General features: G+C 44.8%; 1 protein-coding gene across 6 annotated transcripts in view; it reads left to right on the top strand.

Annotated features, from left to right (window-relative positions):
• Positions 1-26,953, top strand: part of PDZD2 (PDZ domain containing 2) — a 1,567,362-nt gene that overhangs the window by 972,313 nt on the left and 568,096 nt on the right. The gene's annotated exons all lie outside the window — the stretch shown is intronic.

Genomic DNA, 26,953 nt, shown 5'->3' with positions numbered 1-26,953 from the left:
AAATAGGTTGTGTGCTCTGCACTCTGGTGTTTTCACCATAATCTCTCTTGGGCTTCCCATGATTCCCTCCTGGGTCTGGATCCAATAGTCATAAGTTAATACAAGTTTCGCTCAAAGAAACAGTTATTGGCAGCTGCCAAAGGTCCATCAAAAGATTCCCCAAAGTTACAACACAACGTCTCAAGTCTCTGAAAACACAAACTGCCTGATTCATGGAATTATTTGCGTGAAAAACGCAGATTTGCGCTTCTTTCTTTCCATGAATCAGGCAGAAAATGTCAAAGGTTCTGTAGGCGGAGGGATATTTCCTTGATCCATCACCACGCTAATTGATCTCTCCCCACTTTAGTCAACTGTTGACTTCCACAAAGATTGATGTATTGGTTAAAGGGTGATGTTGCAAAGTAAGGGTGACGACCCTTGCCTTAACTATGTTTGCTATGTATACTTTGTATAGTCAACCAGGTGAGGGGGGATAGCCCATGAGAAAAGTGTTTGTCTTGGATGCAAGACAACACAGTGCAACACATTCAAATCCTGATCCGGCGCTTAGAAACCACTCTCTGGTATTAAGCGCTTTATAGAAGAACAATTATAATTAATTATAAACCACAATTTTCAAATCTGATGATATATTTGCCAAGTTATTACTAATGCTCAGGAAAGGGGGGTGATTGTTTTTACCACATCCAGCGGCAATAGTCTCCATTCCTTAATCTGTAACCTACAACACATTTTCAAGCCCTGCTATTTTATAAGCCATTTTCCTTGTTTCTTGTGTAACCAGACTACAACTTTATTTCATCAAACTTCTCTAGGTTCCTTTCTTGCTGGCTTCTCCACATTGGTGAGGATTATGTTCCTCTTATCCTGGATTAGATCGGTTATTTTGCTATTTGCAATTGCTGGCATTTGAGCTTTTCTTAGGCAAAGATCCCTGGGCATAGAGGTTCTTTGCTTCTGACAAGCAGTTCTGGTTAGACATGTATGCAACTTTGCAGGCCCTCTTAGTTGGTGGGCCACATTTGACTCTTCAACAGCTTTTTTGACATCCCCTGTCTGCTACTCTCTGTTCTCTCAGCTGTTGTCTTCTTCTTGCACTCCTCTCCAAAACATCAGAAAACCGATTTACTCTTGGTGGCGAAGAGGCGGATGAGACCAATAGGGGCTGTTTGACCACTTCAGGGTATTGGGGGTATTTACCCCATACAAGTAAATCCGCGATCTTGCACTGGCTAGAGGATTTGGCTTCTACCTGAGTCGCATTGGATAAATCATCTCTCGCTGTGATGTGGGCATTTGAGCGAAGGAGAACACCACGGTAAGATAGGCCGGCAAACTTCTGCATGGGTGGGCGCACACAGCTGCTATGTGCACACTCCAGAAAGGCCGCTAAAGCCAACATCATAGGAATTAGTAGAATTAGTACATCTGTACCCTTTCAATTGCGCCTATCCTGATATAGTCTCTGTAATTAGATAGCACACAGTATTTGTATCTGAAATTCTATGCCAAATATCACTTAACAGATTTCTCAGCCAATTTCAAGTCTTCGATTCTCTCTGTTAATTCCACATAATGTGGAATTAAACCTCAGAGGTATTCTTCCTTTCCTCTCTTTCCCCCAGAAGCTCACTGTCTCTATAGCTCTGGTTCTCTCTAGGCTGGACTACTGCAACAGCCTCTTTCTAAATCTGCCTGCTTCTACTCTCTGCCTCCTGCAACTCATCCAGAACAGGACTGCAAGACTTGTCCTTGGCCTCAAGCCCAGGGATTGTATCTCTCCAGCACTGACATCCCTGCATTGCTCCCAGTGGCTGCAAGGATTAGTTCAAGACCCTCTGCATTGTCCACAAGGCCTTCTGGGGCCTGGGTCCTCAATACCTCCAACTCTCTCTTCGTAAATACCTTCCTACTCGAGCTCTTCGCTCCTCAAACTCCCTCAGGGCCAGTCGTTTCTCCAAACGACGAGTTGGTGATTGATCTTTCCTCGGCTGTGGCCTCCCTCTCGTACAGTTGCCCTGCCTCTCGGAAACTTGAGGAAAACCATCTCCAGTTCCAAAAGCACCTCAAGACCTTCCTCTTTGCTTCTGCCTTCTCTCGTCCTCTCCCCTGTTGATTTCATGTCTGACACTGCACTGGTCACCTGGCTACCCTCTGATTTCGGGCAGAGGTCCCGGACAGCCCAGTTGCACACCCGCACTGCCTCCCGGCAACCCTTACACTTGGGCTTGCCTCGTAACCCTACAGTTTGGACACCTGCTGTCTGCACTTATCCTTGCACCTGCCACCTGCTGGCTGCACTTCCTGTTATTGTTTTGATCCCATGTAAAGCATGCACCCTCCCCTTTCCCCTGGCACTTTTCCGCTCCCCTCCCCTGCACTTGTTCGATCTCAATGTCACTTGGCTTAGTAAGATCATTGTCTCTGTCCTCCCTCTGTTCCCTCTTCCTTGCCTCATCGCACCTTGAAACACTTGTATATGGGAGTGTTACAAATGCCATATCATATCAGGCTAAGCGCAAGCATCGGTACGCAGTAATAAAATCGTGGCAAAAATGTTGCCTTTACAAAATATTGTGGCAAAAATGCTGTGGTTTGACCCGGTAAAGGTATACCCCATTATACCATTTAAGAGAAGCGGGGGTCGCATCCTTTACATGCATTGCGATGGAAAAACCACAGCCTTTTTGCCATGATTTTTTGTATAAACAGCAATTTTTGCCGCAATTTAACACATGGAACCCCAGCAACAGGGTACAGATGTACTAATTGTAATTAAGCACGAGGCAGGGGAATAGCCTCAATGTTACTTCGACAGCAGCTTTCCAGAATTTAATTACTTTCAACTTACTGATTTTATATTGAGGCGATATGGCTGCCCTTAGCGATGGTTGCAGGCCGTTACCCAAAGGGTGGGTCCGCCATCCCGGGGCATATCGCCATTAGCATTAGCATCCGTCTAGTGCATTACACGGTTGCTAAATGATTTCTTTTAAAAAAAGTATTTTCTCTCCATGAACAGAATGCCTCGCGTCGTCCCATTCTTGGAGAGCAAATACTATACCCACGTATGATATGATATGATATGATCATTTATTTATATAGCGCTTATACACAATGTTTTTCAAAGCTCTTCAAGGCAAGGGAGGGACCAAGGGAAAATACAATTACATTCTTACAGGCGATGAACAGTAAGGATGTGAAATTAACTATCGTACTCGGCCTGACGACATTTCAGATAGTGCAAGAGCTAAAACATAGATAAGGAAGGCAGGGGGAGTGTGGTAAGGAAATGGAAACAGACAGGCGACTACCGTACTAGGCGGTTGAGGTACGTTAAGGAAGCAGAGAAGGCATTTCAGCTAATGCAATTGGAAGTGTGATCTCTCCTGAGAGAATGTGTGGTGACCCTTAAAGTCGCACCTCCGATGATTTTTTTGCTGACTCGGTGAGGGCATGGGTGAAGTCAAAGTGATGATGGCCAGTGGAAAGGTACTGATGGAGGAATCCCAGGACCAAAGTAAATCATCTCAGTTGTTGATGCATTCAAGTAGAGACTGTTGTCGGTCATCCAGTTTCGAACATATCAGTGAACCGGTAGAGATACAGAAACAATGAGCCGTTTACCAGTATATTTAACAAAGGAGCAAAACGTTATTGCCTTTTTTGAATGTTCTTATCTGAGCATGGGAAGCCATGCTCTGCAGAGGCTTTCATATTCCTGTCTTGATGCTGTCCGAATGAGAGACAGGATTTAAAGCTGCTTCTGGATCTCCTTCTGGGATCGGAGGTGGAGGGGTGGGAGACGATGATCGAGGAATACCCAAGACCACCTGCCGAATGGAGCTGATGCTCTGACAGAAAAGGCATGGAAGTTCTGTAGCTAAGGTTTTGGATTGGATGGTAGTAGATGTGCACTTTTGGTGTGCCTTTTAGATTCCTTGCTGATTCGGAAAAGTTCAACGGCTTTGCTGAAGTGATGGGATCATGGATGAAGACATTTGTGTTCTGAAGAATAGCTGCATGGTCCTTTCTGTTGTCACAAGCACAATATTGGGTTTCTTGTGTTACGCCATTGGCACTGAAGAGCTGTGTGTTTTCTTTTTTAAGGAAGAGCACGTTCCGAATCAAACCTGAAATCGTTTTTAAAGGCTTGAGTTTTTTGCAGATGACTGGTGCCAGGAGACCCAGGGTCTAGGTGACCCTTTCGTCCATGTTGGGTAGGTGGATCTCAGGAGGTCCTCTGCAACCAGTGGAGATCTGAAATGTCAACAGAAAGTTTAGGCAAACTTGATTGACCCACTCTGAAACGTCACAGAAACACCAATAACTCCAAAAACACACCGAAGACCAGAACATTATAGCTGGTGTTTAATTGTACGCAAAACTATTTAAAGGGGCAATCGACTGGTACATTACTCACATTCGGAAGAGTGATATTTGATCCACAAACGAAGCTAAAATGATTAACCCTTCCTACTGACTACGTATGATGGCCCTCTCCTGAAATACTCCTATATACTCATGGTGACTTATTTTATTCACTAGTCCCTCATGGGAATGAATAAAAACAGTCCATTGGCCGGTTGCTAGTCTTCATTAAAACTAAAATGATGGAACTGAAAGAGAAGGTTCCCACTTTTTACATGATCTAATCTATAATGCTAACCAATGTTTGTATTCATGTGGTTGTTGAGCTGCGTGTCGCACATGTGCTGCATATCAGTTTTCCTGGCTCCTCAGCATCTCGGACTCCCATGATATCTGATGGAACTTTTCCTGTGAGGATATTGACAGGAATGGCTCGAACATCACCGATATAGGAAATGCTGTGGAGACCCAATGACCGCTTCCTGGACCACTTTGCAGCACCCCTGAGTACAATAGTGCAGGAACAGTGCAACCCAATCTATGGGGTGCTCTAAATATTTCCAGATGAGAAAGGAGAGCACAGGCAGTCTCAGGACTGGCGACTGGGAGGCAAAGGAAGTATATTGCACAGGTAGATAGAACATTCAGGAAAACAGGCAGACTGATGAGGGAGGGCCCAGGCAGAACCAGAGCAAGAAGGGAACAGGACAAAGAAAGCTGCAGAAGTCCACAACCTTGGTGACAGGAGAAATAGGTGAAAATCTAGCAGGGAAAGGTACAGTACACACCCAAGCAGTGTCGAGACATGAGGCAATGCGCCCCGCATTGCACCTCTATTATACTCCAGAACAAGGCTGCGTCTTCACCTTGGCTACTCCTTGGCAATGCAGGGAAACTTGCTGAACACTGCAGGAGTGAGGAACAGACAATGGCTCTGGAGATCAAGATGGAGGCACCAATTGACAGTACCCACAGCCAGCAAGAACATTTATTTACTCCTGCTTGCCTGGAGGTGCCAGCCCAGGTACAAACACCATGTAAAATGTGCAAGTATGTGCTGACCTACCAGAAGTAAAAATCCCCTTAGAAGTTGGGAAGCGCATTGGGTTGTAAGCCGAAAGCCAATACTGTACTTATCCTGTCTCTTTAGGTTAGGGCTCATCTATATTGTAGTACAAAAGGTGGAGGAAAGTTATTACCAGATGCAATTGACAATATGACATTTGGAGCAAAATTAAATGCCTTGGAGAGATTGAGAAATAACATATTGTACCAATTTCGATTTGCAGACTATTTCCAGATATGTTTTTCTTTTAGACAAAGCATCTCACAAAATGTACATTTTATTAGGAAAACCTGATCTACATTTGTTTTTCTAGTTCCAAAGAATCGGAAATGTGAGGAAATTGCAATAAATGTGTGTATTTTTATTATTATTTTTATTGATGTAGTTGTAATACAACTTTTCAATATTTTTAGTTACAAAATATAAAAAATTCAAAACTTCATAGAACAATGTTAAAATAAAACAGTTAATATTTCATGACATAAGCATATGTGCAAAAAAAATTATACATCGCACAACATTAGACAAAACATCACCATCATCACTGCTTGAATAATATGGAAAAGAAGAAGAAGCAAAAAGAAGTAAGGAAAAAAGAGAGAAAAAAAAGAGACAGAAGAATGAGAATAAGGTTCTCATCATTTGCAAAGCCAAGCAGTTAGCTATACAATCACAAAGAACTTGAAAGGCGAATTATTTCCAGTCTCAACATCGTTAAGCACATTTGATCATTTGTCTGGGACTGATGTTTTCTAGATCAAGTGCTGTGAAGTAATTTATAATCGCAATCCTGATTTTATTGATGGATGCATTATACAAGATGCGCCATAGTTGTTCAGGAGTTGTAATGAAAAAGCCTTCAAGGTGATGTTTGAAATGTTTTATGCGATGATTTAGCAGAGTGGGGCAACTTGTTATCACATGCGGTAAGGTCTCTGGTTCGCTTGGATTTTTATAAACGTGTGTATAAAAGAGGCCACTTGCTATTGAATGTATGTCAAATCAATGATCAGATGTCTTCCATTTCACTCAATCTTTCAGCATGTTGTCCTGCCTACCTTGCATAAACGTACACATTAATATGATAAACTATGAAAAAACATGTTAAGATTATTTGTCAGTATATTGTGTTTAGCCATGCTATTTTGCAGGGGTTGAAATAAGGCAGCTTAAACACAAGGGCAGCCATCTTGGCCCAAAGACTTTTAGTGGGAGCCAAAGTCCTTGTGCCACTGTATCTGGCCAGTACACCCACCAGGTGCCTTGGAGGTCATTGCGCACCGCCGAAGGCCATGGCCCAGGTAAACAGGCCAAGCAGGCCTTCCCGCTAGCATGGCCAGTGTCCACTGCAGTTACCTTAGGGTGGGTGTTGACATGGACAAATGCCATCCCCTGGACAGAATGTCCTGTGGACATGACGACAGGCCATTATCAGTTGGCACTCTGGGTGGTATTGGGTGCCTAGGGCATGGCAGAGCAACATGGACAGTGTCCTAAAGAAACATAACCTGTTCACGCCCATGCACTGGCCATAGCTCCACATATGCTACACAAATTATATGCACGCACCCACAATACATAAAAGATCTGAACAACCAAAAAAAGCAAAGGAATAAAGGTAGGACCCCAAACTGATAGGGCCAATTTACATCGGCTCCGAGGACAAACGCAAAAGAAGCCCGGAAACAACGGTAGCAGTTAATTTGAATCCCTATTTCCCAAGTCAATCGGCCTTTGGGCGACATGCAGTGCATGGCATTGGTTGGGCTATGGTTGTTTAACAGGGGCTAGGTAGCGACGGAAACTGGTGAATTTGCATTGTTTTGCTTGCAACTATAATGTCCCTTTAACAGCGTTTTTGCGCAGGGGAAACCAAGTTTTTTAATAGCTCCAGTTACTATCTACAACAAGGTGAAATCTACAAATGTTGGGTATGCCATCATTAAAGTTTGTACAAACTTTCAGTGGAAATGAAATATTCCTCAAACATAAACATACTCCCTCACAGTTCAGATGGTACCGGGACTCGCTCTGCAATACTACTTCCCAAAACCCAATGTAACTATTGTATGGATGTATCTTACTTAGTATGTAGAGCATCTTCCTAGAAGCAGAAGGGTTGCCAGTGGCAACACCAATGGCAGACTCACTGCAAGATTCACATGAGAGGACATTAAAAAATACCAAGGCAGCATACAAAATATTCTCTGGTACAGTAACTGCATCATTGCTAAATAAGAGTCATTGTTCAAAAGTTGTCTGAGTGTTATAAACATGAAAAAAGCAATATAAGGTCCATTTAATTTGATGTTTACCAATAGGGCCACCTCATTTATTGGTGCACCCCAGAGATTCAGACTGTTCAGTTTACAGTCACTGGTTTCCCCCCACAGTTTCTGCATCATAAACAGTTTTCTTGATTCGCGGCGTAACCGAAATGCATGCGCAGCACCACTTGGACAATAGGCCAGTTTACTGACCACACAGACATGGGATTGAAGAATGTAGAATTCATTCAGTCGCTGTGGAATGCTGCTCAGAGCTGGACAGGAACACTTGTCTGAAATCACATTCCAAAGCCTCGTGAAAAATGTAAGAATGCTGCCTTGGTAAAAATGTTTGACTTCATTGTGGCCAGAATAATGGGACATTACAACGATACATTTGTAGCAGATAACTGCACTTTGAAAGTAGGTAAACGACCTTCATTTTCATAGTATTGCAATTTAGGAGGGAATAAAAACGCAGTGACACAGATTTTCGGTCTGTGAATGTGTTCACTGTGTCCAACTCATTCCTTTTGTAGCTTCTTAATATTATGGGGTAAGAGGAGTCAGACTATCAGGCATACTAGCAGCAAGAACAAAGCTTGAAATTGTTCACTAGTTCTCTGCTTGTACTGCCAGCACTACTTATTACCAATATCGAGGAGCCACACTTCTCCAAGTTGATGGCGAGTACCACTCCCCAAGAAAGCGGTGGGAAGCAAGGTGCAAACATAGAGCCAGATAGGCAGACCAATTGCGGGGGTGACTAATTGCAAGGGTGACCAATGGCGAGAGGGACCAATGGCAAGGGTGGCAGTGGCGAGAGGGACCACAGGCGAGCAGGATCAATGGCGTGGGGGACCAATTGGGAAGGGTACCAATGGAGAGGGAGACAAATGGCAAGGGAGACAAATGGACAGAGGCACCCATATAGAGCGTGAGAGAAATAATGTTTTCTGCCCCTTGATACTTGCCCTATTGGATGCCCCCTTAGTTAAAATGGGGCTAGAGTTGTTTTATTAAAAATGAACTCAGAATTGCCTTATTGTAGCCCTGACACTGGATCGGAACACAAAAAGAGACAGAAGTCATCGTGTCATCGTGAATGACCATATCGTCCTGAAGGGCTGCAAGGTGGTGATCGCTGACGCACTACAACGAAAGACGATCCAGCTGGTGCATGAAGGTCACTGGGGGGTGGTATCAACGAAGCACCTACTACAGCAAACGGTGTGGTTCCCGAGACTGGACACCATGGTTGAAGAAATGGTAGGAGAGCCAGAAGTGTGCACAAGTGACACCACCACCACACCCAAACCCGTTGCTGATGTCCCCACTCCCAGAGCACGAGTGGGGTGAATTGGCGGTGGACTTCTTCAGCGCTCTCGGCAGCGGGGCATACGTCCTAGTGCTGATAGACAAACGTTTGTGCTTCCCGGAAGCGCAACTGGTTAAGAGCATGGCCTCCACATGCATGATCCCGGTGCTTGACTGAATGCTGTCCACGTATGAAGTCCCGAGAGTCATAAAGTCGGACAATGGCACGCTGTTCAACAGCCAAGACATTCTGAACTTTGCAAAATACATGGGCTTTCAGCACTAGAAAATAACCCCACGATGGCCTCAAGTCAATGGCATTGTTGAGAGGTTCATGGCGAGCATCAAGATGACCCTACAGATAGCCACCATTCTCAACAAGCCTTTCGAACAGGTCCTCTATCAAATGCTAAGAGAGTATTGACACACACCACACAGCACTACAGGGGCCTGCCTGGCGGACCTCATGTTCTGAAACCCGTCAGGACGAGGCTACCAGAGTGCCCGGATCTAACACCACCTACCACGCTAGAACAGCAAGCGAATGACAAGGACCCGGAAAGGAAAGGACAAAATGAAAGACAGAGCCGACGCTCGGAGGCGGGCTCACGAGTCTGCCCTAGAACCAGGGGATCAAGTGTTGATATGTCAACCGAAGGGCAGAAAGGAAGATGCCATGTTTGCCCCAGAGCATCTGACAATAACGCAACGGAAAGGCACCATGGTCACGGCTCAAAGCGAGGGACAATAGTCTGTGATGCACAATGTGTTGCATTTCAAGAAAGTGGCGATCCTGCCAGGACCTGCATGGAACGCATCGAAGACAGTCATGATGAAAGATGGTCAGATGAACCGTACAATGGAGACGGAGAATCGTCAGATGAAAAGGGACGTCGGGAAAGGCCCCGTCGGTACCGCCGATGCCTCGCATCTCGGTGAGGCCACAGAGGTGCTGCATGAAACCCCACAGACTGATTGAGGAGATGGGGTAAGAAACTGTGAGTGATCCCTCGTGTTCAAAAGGGGGGAGATGTCATGGAGCGCAGGCAACCTCACCACATCGTTATGTGGGAGGGCTACCATTGCGGCCGTCTGTAGAGGGGAAGTGACGTTGGGGTTAGGGAGGTGGGCGTTGGGAGAGAGGGCAGTTCCTCTTTGTAAGTTAATAAAGGCATCTCTGTGTCCTGCATTTTCTCTGTGTGTGTGTCCCGGCCCCTGACTGCATATGAAAGGTATTGCCAAAGCATCACACTAATCCTCATCTGCACTCTGGATAACAGTGTCCGTGTACCCTTTTTTGGTTTTGAAAAGTGAAATATTCCTGTTCGGTTATTATTATTAGGGTATTTATTGAGCGAGGACCTTGCTTCGGGAAGCAATGGAGCGCTTTACAATCATCTATGAGGAATTATCAGTGGTGTGTTTTCCCATAACTTGCAGTCATTCTTCCCATTTGTAGTGTTTGAGTAGGGGGTTTGTTGAATCGAGAGAATTCATCGCTTCTCCCCAAGGGCGAGCCCCCCCTTTGAGGTTCGGGAGGTGAGCCCGCTCCACAATACCCTCCCTAGTGGCTGAGAGAAAGTAGACCTCATAGTGAGACTTCCCCTTTGGGGACTGTCAAGGCCTCATGAAGCAAGACGCAGACAACAGATTCACTTTGTTAACAAAAATGACTTTATTGTGTATGTCAGGATGTATTAAGGCCTAACTTGCCCTATGCTAAGGTGGGATTTCCCTACCTTAAGAAACTAAGGATATTCTGTGTCAGGTAGTTCAACTTGTTTGACAAACAAACAAACTTAAGTCTGTCCATGTCCAAAACCTGTGCTTGCCCTTGCAACTAACAATATATAATGTGTAGGGATGTTAGCACCAAAATAAACTGTGTTCAAAATAAAGTTCTGAGATTCTTCTAGCTTGGGCTTGTTTCAGCTTCCCCTTCCCCAAGTTCAGACAGTTCCACAAAAAGGACTTGGGGTTCCCTTCCCCAACTGTAACACAATTCCAGGATATCTCGGGGTTCTCTCCCCTAAGTTCAACACAGTTCAAGAATGTCTCAGGCTTCCTTTCCCAAGTTCAATGCATTTCCAGAATACCTTGGGGTTCTCTTCACCAAGGATTAACACAATTCCACACAGTCCAAATCTCTTGACTTTCACCAGTACCTTCAGCTTCACTTTATACTCCTTTTGACTTGTAACCATTCAAGCAGATGCTTTATTTCATTTCATTTCAGCACTTGTATCACAGAGCCTTTGTCTATGGCCTTCTCTTGGTTCTTTCCCAAGTTGGGCTACTCGGTCTAGGAGCAGCTGTCGGACCACAGGGTCCACCCATTACAGGTCACGCTACTGATAACCCTTGGTACTTTGTGATGCTCTTAGTATTCTGAACATTGGTTTTCCACCTATTAACAGTGTTCGTACTTAACATGTGCTGGTGCTTCTCTTTGGCAGTCTTTTGAGCTTGGTCACAAAACCTGGCTTTCACCTTGCGCATTCAAGTTCAACAACTTGCCTTTCCCGCTTGCTTTTCATTTAGTTCATAAGTATTCATGACAGGCTTTTACTTTGTTCCTCAATGCTTCTTAGCAAGTTTCACTCTCTTTAGTTTGGTATTCAATATATGGCGTTGTATTTACCAAAATACTTGACAACTTGATTGTGATACATTTTTCCTTCATTCGGGTTTCAAATCCCATTCTTATAAGCTTTTTCTAACATTAAATGTCCATGTCCCACCCCTGGAGCGCCCCAGTATGAGAGTTCCATGTCTCGCACCGGAGCTGCTGTGCAATCCCGGGTTTGTGTCGGGTGCTCCAGCGAGCAGCGGTCACTGTCGGGGAAACCTCTTGCAGCATCCCCTGGCAGTTGGGAGGTTTCCGTGTACCCCAGCTCCAGCTGGGAAAATGCGGCTCAGCTAATTGCTGGGGCTTTGGTCGTCTCATGGTCTGCTCAGATTGTGGCACCTCTGCCTCCCCCTGGCAACACACAGCATCCTCTTTGCCGGTTCTGCTCCCGTCCTGTTCCAGCCTGCTCCTCGCCTTACAGCTTACACCTTCTCTCCAGGCAGGTTCTCCCTGCTTTGCTGCTTTGGCCTCCTTTTAAGCACCTGTGTCCTTCAAATAGGTTGCAGGTATGAGCAGTTTGCCTTACCATTGTTACACCAATGAACTGGACATGCCTGACCCTCCATAGGCATCTTCCTCATCTCAGTACCACAGCGGTGAAACTGACTAGAGGTGTGCTTTGCTCCTAGTCGCCTCTTCCTCATCTCAGTCTTAAAGGCATATGATTGTGGGACATGGTGTGTGTGTGGAAGGGATAGACACTGGGTGACATGGGGTATTCCTCCTAGTTGTTTACTTTCTGGTTTGGTATATGTTTGAGGTGTCTGGGAATCAACATACATGTTTTGAAGTAGTTCTACCTGACCCATATAGAGAGAGAGGTTCTTTGAGTTGTTCTCTTTCTAGATCTTTTATAATAAGGGTATTTCCACTGGTCACTCTGAAAGGAAGAGAAAGGGGGTCTTCTGACAGGACCCTATTAAAGCTTCTGATATGGAAGGTTCAACATGAAAAGGGAATGTGGAATACTCTGTCTCACCTGAGGACATCCTCCCTCCATTTCCAAAATCTCCTCCACCCAGGTGACCTTCCCTCACATATCCATACCCAGGGTCGGGATCCAAAGTGATAGCCTTTCCTTGGCCACCTGTGTAGAGGAAGTCAGGGAGAAGGGGGTGAGTCTACCCTCAAGTTACTCACAGGACAAGGACTTCCATTCCCATGATGAACTCCCTGATGCTTTCCATGTGATGGCCTATATGAAACTATCTAATACACAGAATAATTAGACGTTTTTAAGAATGTAACGCCTACAACCTTCTCTGCATTACTGCTCTCTAACTTGCAGCCACTACAATCATTTTGTCAATGCAACAGATCTAGTGTTACACCTCTCTTATACCATTGACACACTGGCACCAGAAAAAGTCAAGAAAATCAAAAGTAAAAATATAACAAACGTATCCTTTAATGACAGCATTATACAAGAAAGGACAATGAAAAGAGATCTAGAACGGGAATGGCGCAATAACCCTGGCCCTCTCAGACTGTGTAAATACAACAAGCCGTTCAAACATTTAAGATAAACATCATAGAAGCCAGATATAAAAACTACAATCTAAGAATTAACGATGCAAGATCTAGCTCAAGTGAGCTCTTTAAAATTCTTCGGGAATTTGAAAGTAAAACATCACCATCTCCTCCCATCACCAGAGATTAAGCCTGGTGCAAGGGAATACAAAATGAATTTGTTAAGGAAACTACTGGCCATCAGCAGACCATTGTCAATCCTCAAGCCTCCCTAGTAATTCCCCACAAGGATGCACATTCACGACATGCCTTGACCATGGTCAACTAACAAAACTACATCACCTCAATTCGAATTCAAAACTTGTCTGAAGCCGATATTCACGTTGTAATACAGAAACTCAAACCTAAATCATGTTTAGGGGATATCTGTCCTACTAAAATACTTTAACATTCCATAGACGTACTCTCCCCATGGATCACGAAAATAGTTAACATGTCCTTCACAGACAGCACAGTCCTGTTGTTCCTGAAGGAGGCATGGATTACTTCATTGCTTAAGAAGAATACGTTGGATCCGATGTCAGCCTAGAACAGTGGACCAATTACTAATGTCCCGTATCTTCTTAAGATACTCGACAGAGTGGCTTATTTGCAACTGCATAAATTCATTGAGGGCAGAAAAATCCTAGGTATCCATCATTCTGGATTTAGAGCCCAACATGGGACTGAGACTGCATTATTGGAACTCAAATCTAACATTGTGGGCATTTTAGAGAAAGGTCACCCAGCACTCTTGATGTTATTAGACCTCTCAGCAGCATTCAATCTCATTGATCACAAACTGTTAAAAGAGAGATTGGAAGTAATCACCAACTGCTTTGAGCGGGCTACTCAATGGATCATGTCATTCCTGGGTTCAAGAACATCAAGACTAGCTATTGAGAATGCCACGGCCTCCCCCATTACCACCACATGTGGAGTACCACAGGGTTCATGCCTGTCCCCCACCCTCCTCAACATCCATATCAGGCCTTTCCTTGAATTCTTTGACAACCTGGGTGTCAATATGCCAACTATGCCAATGACACCCAGGTACTCCTGGAATTGTCAGGGTATCACACAGAAGACACGGAGGCCCTGAACAGACAGGATGTACATGGCAATCCAATCATGGATGCCATCAAACCCATTGGCCCTTAAGAACAAAAAAACAGAACTCCTCCTCAACACCAAAGGGCCCCGCCTTAAGATATTAGACCCTCTCTATGCCAATTTCATGATCTTGGGTAATCAGATTCCAGTCTCCAAATCTGTGAAAACATTGGGGGTTCTTTCTGGATTGTGAATTATCAATGAAACCGGTATCCCACACATTCTCGACCTGTGGATATGTGAACAAACTGCTACATCAGATCAGGCTGTACCTGTCAGTTAAGATCAGAGTCCTAAGTGTGACCACCATGGTAAACTCGCGGCTAGATTACTTCAACAGCTTGTTGATTGGTACATAACAAACTAACTTGCATTGCCTGCAGACAACACAGAATGGAGCAATTAGAGCAATCCACAGACTCTCTAAATGTGATCGTGCAACTCCATACAGAAAAGTCTTACATTGGTTGCCCATCAAAGAGAGGATCACCCAGAAGATACTGTCCCTTACCTACAAATGCAGGATCACATCTGCTCCTCAGTATTTCATCAGCCGCTTGACCACAAAACCTACCACACGCACATTACCGGCTAATGAGAACCATACACTGAGTCAACAATGTTTTAAACTTGCTAAATTTGGTGGAGCGAGTTTTGAAATACAGGAACCTCAAGAATGGAATGACCTCCCCTCTACATAAGAACGTCCCTATACCTGGCAGACTTTAAGAAGGCTATAAAAGCCATCTCTTTAACTTGGCAGACTAAAAGCTCTCCATATATGGCCTGATTTCCCCCTCCTATACCCGATTCATTTTGTTTATACGTTTTGTCTCTACGTGCGCCTTGAGGCCCATAGACATGGGCGTGTAGCGTGTTATAAAAATGGATAAATAAATACAAAATTAAAAGTACCATGACTGGGACGAAGATCAAGTAAACGTATACCGTTATGAAAACGAAAGAGAAGCTGTTCCTTTAAATCACAATTTCCAATCGACTGTGCCATGTATGTAAAAGTGTAAGGAGATGCCAAGGGAAGGCAAAGAAAGAGAGGAAGGCAGAGACAGACCAAGGAAGCCCCCAGTATGGAGAAAACCGGAAAGAGGCAGCAGTGATGCAGACAGTGAAGCATGTGATGATCAGAATTGCTTCGAGCTGAAGCAGGATGTTCTGGAAGCCCAGTGTGTCAGAGAAACAATGAGACAAGACGGCTGGACTGGAGAGCTTGGTGGTAGTGTTACCACAAAGCAATCGTGGTGGGCAGGCTGCCCTCTCACAGTCGCCAACACCACCTGAGGATGCACCGGAAACACCGAACAAACCGATTACCTGCAGTGGTGGAGACAGAAACACACAAGAAGCGGACATCGCGGGAAGCAAACTGAGAAGCAAACTAAAGAAAGGACAGGATCCCAAGTACCTATAGGCACCAGAGAAGTTTGCCTACAATACTAAAGGTAACTGGGTGTACGGAAATACCGGGAAGCCAAAAGTGACTCATTATAGAAGTAATGAAACTCATCCCAGTGCAAATGCCTGTCCTCCAGATGGGGCACGCACTCTATAGGGGCCAGTATGGGGCTTCTAGAGGCCGGCATGAATTTAGCAGGTGAGGGAGAGGAAAAGGAGGAATATTGCATTGCTCCCAGATGCCCCCTCTGAACACCCAGTACTGGGGCTATCGAAACCCTCAGTACTGGCCTCAGCCTGTCCCAGGCCAGTATCCAACTCCAGCCGGTACCCATCCCAGTTAAGTCCCCTCGTTCATCAGGACCAGCATGCCTGTTGTAAGGAATGGGGCCACTGATAGTACAACTGTCCCCGTATTCGGCATAAGCAGAACTAGGCCACAGCCCTGTCTGCTCAGGGCCAATCACAGCTACCTGTCCCATAACCGCCTGGCCCCTTTCATTTCCCCGGTTAGCCTAGACCCCCAGTGCAGAATGTGGCATTAAGCCCCCGTTTCAAGGGCCGGTAACAGCCCGGCAGACCAAGTTAACAGCCTGAGCGAAGCGAGGGCCATTGACGAGGTTCTCTGGGCCATTACCCTCCATTCGAGCAATTGGAACGGGGGCTTAACGCCATTAGCACCCTGGGCTACAAAAGCAGTAACCTCGGGTGTGACAAAAAGTGTATTTTCAGTTGTTGAACGGGACGCCTCGTGGGAAAACAGAAAGGAAGAATGGGGAGCTACAAGCTGGAAAAAGTGTGCGTTCAGGCAGGACTAAGTTGCACCTTGCCCTCCTGTACATGAGAGGTATGCCAAGCCACTTTGCTGGACTTTCTCCAATTGAAATCCTAATGGCAAGATCAAAGCCCCTGCCAGCTGCAGCTCCTCCCCCTGTGAACAGGTTGCCTTTGGCACTGACTTATGATTCAGTTCTGGCATATTTCAAACACCTACTTCTGTCATGAGATAGATCTACTGCCAGGTCAGTGATATACAGCCTGTGCCAGGCCAGTAAAATAAAATTACATTTAGTGCAGGGGGGGGGGGGAACTAGGACAATGCAGCCCCAAACATGGACTCCATTTTCTTTTCAAAAAATCTTGCACCCACCCCGCTCTGAAACCCTGACAACATGGGGGCAGTTTTTCTTCTCTCAATGTGGGAAAGTGACCTGTCAGAACTGCAATATTTTTAACGTTTATATTTATGAACCTTGATGTTTTTGGCACTTTGATATTTTCAGACTCTGGTCTTTTGAATAGTTTTTTTGGATTTTGACTGAACATTTAGTATTTTTGATATTTTGAATAATTTTAAATTGTACAAATTATGTTTTGAATTTTTGATTTTTCTAAATTTGTATATTTTGAAACTTTTGATCATGAAGTTTGGGTTGTGTTTTAGTTTTGAAATATGCATAGTGATTTTTGATTCTGCATTTTGATGTTTTAATTTTATTTTTTTAAAATCATACAAAAAATGTGTTATCTCTTTGAAAGTTGATATTGTTGAATTTGAATATCTCTGAATTTTTGGCATTTGTGATGTTTGGTTACATTGTACCAAGCTCACTTTCCTTTAAGTGTATTTATTTTTCATTTTCTGTTCTAGCATACCAGCACTGCCATTCATCTTTTATTATTGTCTTGTCTTTTTGTACCTGCTTTGATTTCTTTTCAGCTTGCTTTCTTGTGAGATCTCTGCTTTCCCCTGGCTGAGTGAAATTTTCATCTCTCCCCCGAAGGACTTGAAGGACTCATGTGCACTTGCTCTGCTCCAACTGGGTGTTCTTGCTCCACGTGGATTCCCAAAACCAATCCATAATGTCTGACATCAGAAAGATAATGGTAACACTTGCTCTGCTCCCTCTGCTCTTCCCTCCTTTGTTAACAGACTACCCAGAGAACCCTTTCCTCCAGATCTGACATTTGGTGGCCCACAAACTCAATCAGACCAACTGCTGGGTCTGTGGCCAAATGCCTCCCATCAGGGTGCCGAGTTCCTGCTCCAGGCCGTAGCTGCCAGTGTCTCCAACCTATTCCTCTGCCCACTGAGGAAGCCCAGTGCACACCTAGAAAAAGCACCTCTAACTGTGTGGTACAAAGCCACTTTCCAACAAGTGGGAAGGTCAGAAGGGGCAGAAGATGTGGGCACCACCACCAGATGCCAGTCCATGGTGCTCCGGCTGCACAATCACTCCTTGGCCATTAAGAAACTGGCAAGATCTAACATGGACTGCCCTGAAGACACAGCAAATTGAATGCCCTCTCCTTGTGAAGATGCCCCAACTAACCGTTCAACAATAAAGCCCTGCCTCCTGCCTTACATTGACTGTTGAGTAGGACAGCTACCGTTGCCTTGGTTCCAGCCAGCAGACACCTGGTTGGCAACTGAAGACCTCTTCAAGATCTGCGCCTGCAAAGCCTACAAGCAGTCGCACAGATTCTGGAGCACAGCTGCACGCTGGGCCATGTGCTGCCTGCCATCAGGGTCACCAAAGAAAGGCCTCCTGGCAAGATCCAAAATGCCTGTGATCTACAACAAGCCTGCAACATACTTTACACCTACATTCTTCTGATGGACGCACAGCTATTAGGCACCACATTAATACTCCAGATAGGTGCTATGAAAGTAGGTTGAACTGTGTATTAGCAATTTTGGAGGTGATGGCGAATGAGACTGTTGTCTCGCTGGAAACATTAGCTGCTGAGCAGAGGTAGTTGAGAAAACTGGCACTCAAAAACTGTATGGCCCTTGACACAATATTGGCTTCCCATGGCGGAGGGTGTGAACTTATTGGATCAGAGTGTTGTCTATGTTTTCCAGACTCATCTGATGAAATCTTTGACCACACCGCTCACATCACCTCCCTTGCGGCCACCCCTAAGGATACATCGAGGACTTTCTGGATCGAACAAGACTGGGGAAAACTGCTTTCATGTGTCCTGTATGCTGTTGGAGGGTTGCTTGCTTTGTCAACTTCAAACTACTCTGGTGCCCTATGTCAAAGTGTTGCCATACCCCTAGGCCCTACTTGACAATGGCTCATATCCCCCTCGGATCCTAGAATCATGACTCCCTTAACCAAGAACTTTGCAGACTGGCCCGGGATGAGGTGTGATGCTGCTCCCCAGATCAGGTGATGGGCCCCTTTTCAGGACAAGAGGGGGGCTGTGGAAAGGGCAGGCACCACGTGTAGACCCCCAACAGCCCTTCCAGTGTTTCACACATATGTTGCTTGTGTTTACTGTGGGTTTTTATTTTACCAATGCATTTCATGACTTTTATTTTTCCCAAATGCATTATCCATCTTGTACTGTATGTGACTATATATTTCTTCTCTCTGCCTATGAATCTACCACTCACTCTTGACTACAGTTCCTGTGCCATTTATGGCAAACCCTGACTGCACTTACTCTGATTGTGGTTTATTTCTGCCACATGCCTACACATTCTCTTGTGTTTGTACTTTGTCCTGTGTTTGGTTATTGCATTGATGCTTCACTGTATTTGATTTCAACTATGCCTGCTCACTGCATTTTGTGTTTTTACATAATGAACCCTCTAGTTACTTGTTTTCTAGCAATCTGACATTGGCCACAGTTTGCCATGTGTTCTTGCACTGTATGGATAGCAGAAATTGTATCTTTAGTGTGGGCTCCGGCCCTGACAGAGGCACTCCATTCCATCCAGAAATTAGTTCCCCCTGTTGTTAAACCTGTTCCTAGCCCAGGTAAACCGCTGCTAGCATTTTCAGTCAGAGTAATCATCTGCAGCCTAGGACTGGCTCTTTAAAGCTCTTCCTGAAAACCTCCTCCCCTGCCAGGTAACTGGCCTGCCCTTTTCATCTCTTGTCCCTGCCTGTGTTTACCCACTTGTCCCACACCCTGTAATTTCCATCTCCCTTTGTGTCACCAAACTCTAGTAACAGCCTAGAAACTAGTTCTCCCTGTTATGTTCATCATGGGGGTTGGTGGGCTCTGGAGGAGCACTTGTCTTACTACCTATAATTTCCCTCCCCTTTTCCTGTCACCAAGCCTTCCCTGAGCCCTTTGAACAGCGGAAATCAGTTCCACCTTTTGTGTCCATCATGGGAGTTGCTCTGGAAAGGGAGGAGTGACAGCCATATAAACATGTGGAGAGTTGGTGGTGTTGTGCTGACCATGTGGGTTTGGGGCAGAGAAGTTGAGGAAGCCCTTTAAGCAGGTACCTCTTTTCCCTATCTTTCCTTTTCCCCTTTTTTCCTCCTTCTCCCCCAACTTGCTCTATTTTTCTACCGGTAGGCCTTCTAACCCCTCTGCCCCACTTCTCTCTCCCTCTCTTCCCCTTTCCCTTTTTCTCTCTTTCTTGCTCCTTCTCCATCCTCCTCTCTTCTTTGCTCCCTTTGCCCTCTTTCTCCTTCTTTCTCCTTCTTTCTCATTCCTGCTCTTTATCTTTCTGCCTCTTTCACTCTCTTCTTCTCTCCTGTTCTCTCTCTGTCACTCTATTTTCTTCCCCATTTTCTCAGCCCTCACCCTCTCAACCAGCCCCCTACTCTCCCATTACCAACTATCTCTATTCTCCTCCTCGCACCCCATGCTCTCTGACTGCTCCCCAGCTTCCCATTCGTCTTCTCTCTCCCTTTTCTCCAGTCTCTCTCCCTCTCTCCTCCTTCCCTGCAGCCTCCCCAAAGGAACATTTCCCTCTCCAACCCTTCCTTTCTTCCCTTCTTGTCTCTTCTCCCGCCTGCACCCAAGGGTACTCCTCAGGCGCCCAGGTTCCATGAAAGTGGGTGTGTCTAGCCTGTATGCCTGCGATTGATGCTGCGCGTTCTACTTACATCCCAGTGCAGACAATCATCTGTGTCCAGTGTTCTTCCTGTTATTGCCAGAGGGGGACCCAGTCTGTCTGCACACACAACATACCCTCACCGGGTATAACATACCCTGACCGGGTATGTTAATCTCTGGGCTAAAATGGTGGCTCTACCTGGGGTCTCCCACACTGCCTTCCCCATTTTGGCCTGCCTCCAATTCCACAGAATCAATTCGAATTCTCCACTGATTGTAAGTACCAATCTCTGATTAAGGACAATAGTTTTCAAGGATTTTTCTAATAGGTTCTCACGTGATACCCCATTATTTGGAAGAGAATGATCAGAAAACGTATGCAGGAAATTACAACCTTGAAGGTATCCGCCTCGCTAATGTCCTTGGTACCAGGTGTAAAGTAGAGCTATGAAATAATGAACTGTGTAAATAAATTGCCAAATATGGTCTTTATACCCGATGACAGAAGAAGAAGATTCCCACATGGATGGTGATGGACAGAAGGTGCTGGGACAAATCGCCTGGCATCCCATATGGAGCAGGCTACATGTGTATAGGGTCACGCCAACCAGCCACCTGGATTTGTAACCTATGTATTGTACGTCACCTGTGTACCTTTATAACCCATTGGCTATGCTGTTTTTGTCGGAGTGCTTCGTGGCTGCAGAGTTCTTTGCTAGCACATACTTGTATTTGTTCTCCTTGCAAGAGGTGTGCTGGACTTTTTCTCTAGTGGGTTGTGTTATTTCTGGTGTGAGCGTTGAGGGGTTAATCTACACCATAGTGATAGGGCACAATTTGTATTTCATCACGCTACTAGACTCATCTGTAACCAACGTCTTCCGACTGCTCCCAGCCTAATTCTTTTGAAATATTTGACTGTCTATTCCATTGTGTTGTGTATTCTGCTTTCAAATCTACTTCCCCACCTTTATCCTATCACAGGTGTGCACAAAAAATGCAAATATACAGAATAAGGTACTCCCAACTCTACAGAAGGATTAAAAAAAAAACCCTGGACTTCTGTGCCATATGTGATGAATCCTGAAGAGTCATCACTGCTGCTACCTGATCCTGACCTGGGAGTGGCACTATGAGGGAGGGTCATGTGGGAGGGGACAGCCAGGAGGAGTTGATGACTCAGTTAGGAGGGACGCAGTATTTCCCTCCTCCTTATGAAGAAACCCTACGACACCTAAACCTCTGATGGGATACTGCCATTCCAGTCAAAAGACCTTTCATACCTCATAAACACAACACACACTTAACATTTCCTGTTTCTAATGTTTTACTAAATCAAAGTTTTGAACAGCAGTCTTTTCGAAATCCTAGAAATTCTATGGATTTCAGCTCCCCTAAAGTATCAAGTACTGAGACAAGGAAGAGGAAGACGGAGTTAATACAGATTCAAAGAAACACCAGTGGAATATGCAGACCAGTTTTTTTATGGAACTCAAGTGCACAGGACATTTAAAGATGGTATGCGCACTCCAGATAAGAAGCTGAGCCAGAGCGAAGGGCCGAGCCAGAGAGGAAACCGTACAGGACAGGACTTTGCTGGCAGAGGTCGAAAATGCAAGCATTCCCAGGTAAAAGTTCACCACTGGGAGAGCAGTTTACTGGCATGGTGTGAGGCCAAATGAGACGATGCCGACAGCGTGAGAAGACTGCTGGAACCCCGGCATCAGCAGCAGATCTACCGGGGATACGGTCGTGCCGAGAAGCAGCAGTCTTTGGTCCCGGTCACGGAGAGAGGTCAGCGGAGAGGTGCAGAGCTGCTGGGAATGCTGACAGAAGCTCTGCACTGAGAGGGAGGAAGCGCCATCACAGCAGCGTGTCATGGGTCGGGAAGGATGCAGGATACCTGTGAGTTGGCACATGGTGTCATCAGTCAGGGTAACGGACTCCATGTATGGCATGTCAATGTGGGCAAAGTTGGAACAAGTAATACCTCAAGCAAATAAAGTAGAAGAATATTGAAATGATGCAACTGTGCCATAGTAAAGGACAGTGAAACATTTAATAAGTCCTGGTGAAAGGAGCATATCAGACAAAGAACATTGAAGGGCATTTAAATTCCTGGCAGCGGATATACCAGACCCTCCACCCAAAGTATATGAAAGTTGTAACAAGAATGTGGGAAAGATACCTGACAGGAGAGTACACCAGGGATCTGAAGATCCCATAAACTGATTCCTGGCCGGGAAGTATACCAGGAGATCCATGAAAGGTGTAACAGGGTAATCTAATACAGGAGTTTTTAGTTTGATTAATGCCCTTTGAGAACGCAGTCCAAAGCTGGAACATATTGTTAACATAAGATTATTTCTGAACTGAGTATAAAAAATACCAAGGAAACTGTTCTTTGAAGGAAACCCTTTTGTCGTCCTTAAGAAATTGTTACTTGAAAAAGACACTTAGACCATCCTACCTGAATATCCAGGGGAAGGGAACCACCCTCTGGATCCAATGTTCCTTCTTGGAAGATATTGTTTTTGTTGAATTAATTCAATTGCTTCAGTTGTGAACACTTTTTGCCAAACATACATTTAGAGACATTTTCCTTGCAGCCATGGTTGCTTGTTTCTATTATGAGGGTCAGATTAGTATATTTTGGACACAATGACAGTTTATAAATTGCCGACTTGATACAGACTGATCTTTAAGTTTCCTAGGAAGGGAAACTCTCTTTAGGATAGGGACAGAGAGACCTTCATCCAACCCTTGTGCTTTAATAAAGATGTCTAGTAATGAAAATAATGCAACTTTGTGTCCATCTCTCATTTCTGACTCCTCACACATTCCATCATAAAGCATACAGATGCGGGCCATTCAATTGCTTTATTAGAGGCATAGCACTCTGGGAATATACTTTCTAACGCCATGCTACTCTGCATGGTATCGGGTAATATTATCCCCACCAATAATATCGCCATATATACGGTCGTCGGGAACGGCCATAGGCGATATTATTAGTGGGGATAGTTTTTGGGGTAAATGAGAGCGGAGGTTGCAGGGGTGTCCCCCGCTCCCTTTAAAATAATATGAAGGTTGCAAGGGTGTCCCCTGCAGGTTCTACGGGTTTACAACACCACAAAAATACGATGCCATTTTTGTATGGCGATATTTTTGCGGGATATTAACACATGGAAGCCTCTGCATCATACCAAAACAAAGGACAGTCAACAAATGGCACATTTTCTGTTGTGATTATCCCCAATGGTAATGCAGTAGAAGAAATGTCAATGGAAATGCCAGATGAACGGAGATAGCCTCAAGAGCCAACCATAGTCTGAAGCATGGGAGAATCTCATTTTCATTTAAATGTATTGAATTTATAAAGCCCTTTTCTCCAAAAGCGCCATTACAATATATAAAAAAAGAATAGTACAATCACGTGTAATGCAGACCAATGAAAACAGGGGGGTAAAAACAACATATTAAGTCGAAAAAAGGGACAGAAGATGAGCTTTGGGATTAGATTGAAAAATACAAAGAGACGAAGAGCAGACAGAAAGGGGAAGAGACTTCCAGTGTTTGGGGTCTAGAAGAACAAAGAAAGAAAACGAGAAGAAGCACATGGGCATTTGGGAACAGTGAGAAGGAATTGATTTTGAGATCAGAGAATCCGAGAAGAGGGGTAGAACATCACCAGCGAGGAGAGGTGTGGATGAGCCAGACCATGAATACTTATAAAAAGGATTAAAAGAAAGTAGTAAAGAAGACATGATTCAAAGGGATGCAGTGGAATAGCTAGTAGAGAAGATGTAATAGAAGAATGAGAGGATAACCAAAGAATTATAGACTGAATGGAGAGGAAGAAGATGTGAAGCAGGAAGACCAAGAAGAAGATACGAACAGTGTCGATATGAGAAAAAAACAACCTGAAAAAAAGATTAGTAGAGTGGAATAAGAGGTAAGGGCGAGCACGATGAATATGAAAAAGATTGCAATGACAGGAACGAGCAATAGAAGATGTATACAGTGAGCAAGTACGCAAGGAATCAAAGAAAATACCCAAATTGTGCGCAGAAGAAGAAAAGGGCAGAGAAGATGGAGGAATAGAGAGAGACAGAGAAAAAGGAATAGGAGAAATAGTTGAGGCTGCAAAGAACAGAAACTCAGTCTTGGAGGGCCTGAGGTGGAGAAAGTGAGAAGACATCCATTTTTGGACAGCACAAAGGCAGTTTGATAGAGTGGAGTGCAAAAGAGCAGAAAGAAAAAAAGATCTGAGTATTATCCGTGTACAAATAAAATGAAAGATTAAACAGAGAAATAAGAGCAGAGGGCCAGTGTAACAAGAAAAGAGGAGATGAACAAGTATACAGATGTGGAGGATACCATAAGAAGAGGAAGTGGAGGAGAGGTATGTCCAGTCCAAGTTACAGAATAAGACAGCTTAGAAAGGTAGGAGTGAAACCATTTGAGAACAGACCCAGAGAGGCCCAAGGTGGAGAGAGAAGAAATAAGAAGTGTGTGATTAACAGTGTCAAATGCTGCAGAAAGATCAAGGAGAATGAGAATAGAGGTAAGCTTAGAGTGTTGAGCAGACAATAGAGGACTAAAGACGTGCAAAAGAGAAGTCTCTGTGGAGTGAGAGGGTTGGAAACCAGATTGTAAAGGTGGTAGAAGAGAGTAAACCTGAGCATATGCAGCCCGCTCAAGGATTGTAGAGGGAAATGGAAGAACCAAAATAGGATGAAAGTTAGAAGGAATAGAAGGATTGAGAGAGGATTTTTTAGAATAGGGAGAAGGAGAGCTTGCTTGAAAATAGCAGGAAACCAGAAATCTGAAAAGGAAGAGTTAATGAGTGAAGTAAGATAGGGAAGAAGGTGTGGATAAACCTGAGGAGAGAGGAGAGAAGAGGATCAGAGGGGGAGGCCTTACACTGACCATGGGTAAGAAGAGCAGAAGTGTCCGAATCATAAGAAGAGAAAAAGAAGATGAAGAGTGTGAGGGCGGACTAGAAGGAAATAAAGGGGGAGAGGTAGCCGAAGAAGAAAAGAAGGAATGAAGATTAGCAGCTTTAGTTGTGAAGTAGTTGGGAAAATCTGAGGAGGAAAGGGATGAGAGGAGGGACGGATCAGGAGGTTTAGGAGCCAACATGTTGGGAAGAAGTTGAAAAAGATGACGAGGATCGTGAGAAACAAACAGTAAGTTCAGAAAAGTATGATTTCTTTGCAGTAAGAAAAGCAAAATCAATGGAGGAGTGTAAAGATGAAAGTGCAATAAGATCAGAGGGTGACCAAGAATTGTTCCTGTGCCGCTCAGCCTTACGCAGGCAGCAACAGAGGGAGATGAATTCAGGAGTAAGCCAAGGATGGGGAGTTTTTACGAGTAGGAAGGAAGGAGCAAAGGGGGGAAACAGAGTCAAGTACAGACAACAAGGTAGAATGCAGGGTGCCATTAGCCACATCAAGGGAAGAAGAAGAGAAAAAAGGAACAGGTGGAAGAGAGGAGTGAAAAGAGGAAAGAAAAGATGCAGAGTCCAAAGAACCACGATTGCGATGGGTAAAGGTAGGCAAGGAGGGAGAACAAGTGGGTGGGGTGGGAATAGAAAGCGACTAAGTAAAAAGTGATCAGAAGCATAGATAGGACACAAATACACAGATTCAGAAGGAGGGAGCGAGGAGATTACATCAAGGCAAGTGCCCGACTGATGGGAAGGGGTAGATGGATACAGATGTCAGTAAGTGAAGTCAACAGGGAGTGAGAAGAATTAGAAGAAGGGAGGTTAAAGTCACCATGGAGGAGGAAAGGTGAAGACGAGAGGATAAGAGAAGATCCAGATGATAAAGAAATTCAGCAGCTGGGCCAGGAGGATGACAAACAACAAGAAGCAAAATAGAGCTGGAAATGTTGCTTAGGCGTGGCACAGGAAGAGCTCTGCAGGAAATATCAGGAGTGGTCCTTGGGTGAGGAGCAAAGCCGGTCCTTGGGTGAAGAACAGGAATGGGCCTTGGATAAAGAACAGGAAGGGGCCATGAGTGAAGACAAGGGATGGGCCATGGATGAAGAACAGGAAGGGGCCATGAGTGAAGACAAGGGATGGGCCATGGATGAAGAACAGGAATAGGCAGTGGGTGAGGAGCAGGAATGGGACTCGGGTAAGCCATGGGTGAAAAGTAGGGACTCGCCTTGGATGTGGACTGGGGATGGATTTAGGATATGCAGTGGGATGGAGTAAGGGTGCAGAGAGGTTGGTCTATGGTAGTGAGTGGGAGATGGTCCGGTGAGGAAGGCGGTTTCTTACGGATTGCCATTGAGTGGGTACTAGAAGACACTACCACCGACATAGTTACTGAACTGCTATATATGGGATGAAGTATACCTTATTGTATGTCATAAGGATATTGCAAATCGCTGAGGTGTTCCAGGACCAAACGGCCCGTTCCTTTAGGTCACGGAACACCAAGT

Source organism: Ambystoma mexicanum, chromosome 6p (genome assembly GCF_040938575.1).
Source record: "Ambystoma mexicanum isolate Mex_15411 chromosome 6p, UKY_AmexF1_1, whole genome shotgun sequence".
NCBI classification, from domain to species: domain Eukaryota; kingdom Metazoa; phylum Chordata; class Amphibia; order Caudata; family Ambystomatidae; genus Ambystoma; species Ambystoma mexicanum.
Note: the sequence above shows the minus strand (reverse complement) of the source record. Positions and strands in the feature narration are given on the sequence as shown.